A 5,176-nucleotide genomic window follows, 5' to 3' on the forward strand; every position below is an offset into this window, starting at 1 on the left:
AGATTTCTCGCAGGAATCGACTAGGAACCTCATTAGGAATGGATTTAGGGAACACATCAGGAAGAAACCAGTATGAAGATATCGAGTGTGTTTCAGGGTGGAGGTGAAACATGATGCCTGTCATTGAGACAGTAAGAGCACGCGACACACTCGGGTATAAACCGGCGCCAGGCTGCACAAAAAAAAGAGAAGTCATTGTAAGGACATGTTTAGGTGTGATCAGCCATCCGCAGAAAAATGTTCGGTATGCTTACTTGCTGATTTGCATAAACCAGAAGAAAAGACCAGATTCCACTTAAACTGATTTACATGCATGCAAATACAATTGATATCATAACGTCTACACAGCGAGGCAGAGCAGCAGACAGACAGGAGGAAGTGCAGATGGGTGTCTCTCTCTCTCTATCTGTCTCTCTCTCTCTCTATCTATCTGTCTCTGTATTTCTTTTTCTCTCTGTGGAAAGTCCCTGCACCGCCTTCTTGTGGTCTACAGGACTGAAGACACAGAAGCAGGGTCAAAGTTTCCATTGATTCTAAAGCAATCTAACCGCCGTCTCTTCAGCTTTTATCGGGGCGATGAAAAACGTTTCTCTACGAAAAAATAAGGCCGGGGACGATAAATCCTGGCTTGTGATTGGTCAGAAGTGAAGGTTCTTGAGTGTTTTTTAAGAGCAGAACATCTAATAGTAATGCAGATGCAAATCCCACAAGGTTTTTATGCTGTAATGTCCTGAAACTCATCATGATTTACAATAGTGTCTCCATGATCAAAACAATTGCACCATTGTGAACATTTCCATATTACCAGCTCGTCTGTAGGACTTGTCCAGCTCCATAAAAATATTTACAGAATGGTCAGCATGGTGGACTTTTTTCTGTATATACAGTGTTTTGTGCTTCATCCTGGTGAGGTTTCATCACATTTGTTTATACAGTGATCTGAGGAACAGAGGAACGTTCCATCACCAATCCTGCAGGTGGACACAAACAAAAGCAGTAATAATAAAGCATGTTGGATTGTAATACTGTCAGCTTGATTCTGCAGATTGTGACCGCACACAGCACACCGAACATCACACACATGGGGCGAGAAAAGAAAGAGCTTGAACTTCTTCCGGGATGTGATCAGAACGCTGGTGTTTGAATAGAGAGGAATGCGATGATGAGCAGCAGCTGAGTTTACTAAAGGCTGGGAATTTCCCTTGGCTTCCCTCAGGCACATCATGTCCTTCTATTCACACAGAGCAGCGCAGTTCCGACCTTATCAGCACAACAGCAATGAAAGAACATACTGAACCTTTCAGATCTGCAGAACATCGCTCTGAGGAACGCACACGCTTCCCAAAGGAGGGAACAAAAGTGATGGTTCAGATTCATGCTTTGATTTTTTGTGTTTGTGTGTGTGTTTGTTTTTTTTCCGGGTTCTTTCAAGTACCTGAAAAGAAAAGAAGAGAAAAGAAAAAGAAAAAAAAAAAGAAAAGAAGTCATACAAATACTACTATTACTACGACAAAGAGAAATGAATAAATTAATTCAAATAATAAACTAGTGATTTTTTTATCAAATTATAATAAATCATTAATTAATACAATAATAACATTTTATACAAAGCTATAAAAATACCATATTAAAAATAAGTAATTTAATAAATACGATTATAAACAGTCCACTGGTCTCATGTGAACACAATTGTTTTTACTGTATCCATAATTCCCTCATGTTTTTGGATCAGACGCAGCTGGAATTTTTTTATCTTTAAAAGTACCATTTGTGCATAAGGAAGCTGTTTTCTGAAGCTCCTGGTATGAGTTATATAAATAAATTAAAGCTGTAGAAATCTGAACTACACTTATACCAGAAATGCGGTTCGGGTTTTTTTTCCTGAACCTGAAGGACGGCCTCATTGAGAAGAAACGTGAAATGATAATTCACCTTGTGCTCGTCTTCTACTTCCTGAATTGATTTACACTTCTGCTTTTGAGAAATCCCCGGAACTTTCCCTTCTTTTGCAGCACAGGTGTAAACACTGATGAGCTTTGCAGATGTCCTCAGAGCTGCAGGAAGGTTGTCTGGCCTCATTGTCCTTCATCAGGAGATGATGGTGTTTAGTGTCCTGCAAAGTTCAGCAGTTTAATGTTGCCTTTCCTGTGCATAAACAATATAAAGAGGTGGGGCCTGTATTTATACTCTGCACAATGACAAAGTTAAATCTAATCTAATCTAATCTAAAGAGTTGAATTCTCATGCTAAAAATAGGAAAAGTAAAAAAACGATTGGGACATATGAAATATTTACATATTGGAGTAATACAGAGTATTTCTATGCCAAACGCACTCCTTCTGGTTTCCTATACACGTCGTCTCAAAGCAAAGCACAGCAAAATCTACAGAAGTTATGTAGAGGAAACAGAATTTTATCATTTACCACTTGACTCTTCTTGACCGAGTCGTTCGTTCTTTTATCACAAAACCCCTATAGATGCTACGCAGTGCATTAGACAGGAAACAGAATGGAATCATTCATCACATGAGTCCTCTGGTATTTTGTTCACAAAATGAACTAAATAACTAAAAAAAAGACGAGTTTTTCCCGGAAGAGTGCTCACACACGGTAACCAGGGTGAGAGCGAGTTTCACACCCACCACCGTGCTTCATTCAGTAACAGAAGCCCTGCAAAGACTCACTCAAGAAGAACGTCAGCAATGAAGTGTGTTTTTGGAGGTGAGGGAAGGAGAACCTTGTTATACAGACATACAGACACGTTCTGCTGTAGTCGATGTTGCTGCTGTTGTTCAATTTCAGACTCAGGATCTGATTCTGGATCAGATATGTACAGCTGATTGTTAGTTGTTAGCCCTGAGGGTTCACAACTCTTTAGAAAGGTAAAAGGTTGTTTGTTCACATATCCCAGTGAAAGATGCAATATTACTCTATAGATCCTCAAGATTAGCATGAGATTACCCGAAACTGTATGTGTTATGTCCCCTTTAAACATGAAGTGGGCGTGGCTTAAGATGGAAAGGATTTTTTTGTTTAATGAAGAATAGCTTTTATAACAAGTATCTCCAGAAACGCTGGGAAATGCTGCACAAATGACCCCAATGGAACACCTTTAGCTGCAGTATAAGAGGAATAAAGTTCCTCGAGACATGCTGTTACAGACTATTGATCAACTTTAGAGTAGATACATGTTCGGCTTCATCACAACACTTATTTTCCTGAGTGTTTTGGTGACTTTACACAGAAGGTTGGATGCTCATAAAGCAGTTAATGATGAAGATCTATTAAATCCTGGCATGTGGTGTGTGTCTGAGATATTAGACATTAATCGACACCAGACGGAGGGGAAATCCACTGATAACTATTTAATGTTTTTCAAACTTGAAAGCACTCGATAATCTTCCACAGATAAAAGCAAACGTGCTTTAAGGAAGAGACAAAGATTTACATTGCTGATGAAAAGAAGCTCAGAAGCACACAATGCAGTTTTCCTATTGTGTGTGTGTGTGTGTGTGTGTGTGTGTGTGTGTGTGTGTGTGTGTGTGTGTGTATACGTGTCTGATGGCCCTAAGAGATTTTGTTCGTGACATCAGTAATAAAAGGAAGTAGGCTGACGCATTGTGCGATATTGTATTCTGCTTCCTGGTCTACAGAACTATAGAGTGACCTGGAGGGACCTGTTACTGCTGTCAGACTGATTCTACAGGCGGATAAAGTTTTTTTTCCAGCGCTGCCGTGCCGTGATTGGTGCGAAGGTGTTAATGAATTCTCCAGAACAGGAGCTCAGACAGGATTATATTAGCCTGAAGCTAATTGGATTAGATTCATTTAGATTAGATTGATTTAGATTGGATTGATTTAGACCAGACTGACTTAGATTGGATTTGATTGATTTGGATCAGATTTATTTAGATTTAGTTTGGATTGGATTTATTTAGATTGGATATGTGAGTTTGGGAAAGCAGGACACTGACTCATTCTGGAGATTCCTGAACCTGTTCACTAAACATTACAAAGCCTTACGCACAGGTATGTGTGTATATTTTGATGTGTTTATTTTGGTGTATTTGTGTGTATAATGCACATTCGAGGATTTTCTTTGTGTGTGTGTGTGTGTGTGGGTGGGGGTGAGAGATGATCAGTTTGTTTAAAATCAGAAGCGTATGTAATCATGAATTTGGGAATGATGATATTCCCACAGTGGGTCAGCGGATGAAGAGCAGGGACTCGTCCCCAGTATTTCCCTCTCTGCCCCGGTGCTGCCCGTCTCTGACGTAACCCTGAGTGGCTGTGTTTATTTTTGGCGTGGCCTTTAATCCTTCTTTTTGTGGACAAAATGAGAAACGTTTCCTACATTAAGAACACGAGTATGATTTATCAGTCCTCTTTCTCACACTGCACTGAAGAACACACAAACCTACACGAATACACAAACACACACACACACACACACACACACACACACACACACACACACACAGACATAATTAAAAAATACACAAACACCCCCCTACACATGCACCGTATACACACATAAATGCACATACATATATACCTACACAAATATGCACACACACTCATGCGCACATACACATACATACACACACACTCACACACATGCACATATCACAGTGCATTAGGAAAGTTTTCACTTTTTCCACACTGTTATGTTACGGCTTTATTCAATTCGTGTTTTTACTGCACTGTACAGAAAATACACAATAATAACTATGTGAAAGAAATGTGTTTAAAATCACTTGTATATGAATACTCACAGCCTGTGTGTGTTATTATGGGGTTTTGTTTGTAGAATTTTAAGGAAAGTAATGAATTTAATCTGTTTTGGAATAAAGCCGTAACATAACAAAATGTGGAAAAAGTGAAGCGCTAGGAAAACTTTCTGGATGCACTGCACACACATACACACACACACACACACACACACACACACACACACATGCAAATACACTAATACACATATATACACCTACACCGATACACATAAATAAATACACACACACACACACACACACACACACACATACACACACATGCAAATACACTAATACATATATATATACACCTACACCGATACACATAAATAAATACACACACACAAACACACACACACACACACACACACACACATGTACATGCTCACATACATTTGCACACA

The sequence above is a fragment of the Silurus meridionalis genome, chromosome 23, assembly GCF_014805685.1.
Source record: "Silurus meridionalis isolate SWU-2019-XX chromosome 23, ASM1480568v1, whole genome shotgun sequence".
NCBI classification, from domain to species: Eukaryota; Metazoa; Chordata; class Actinopteri; order Siluriformes; family Siluridae; genus Silurus; species Silurus meridionalis.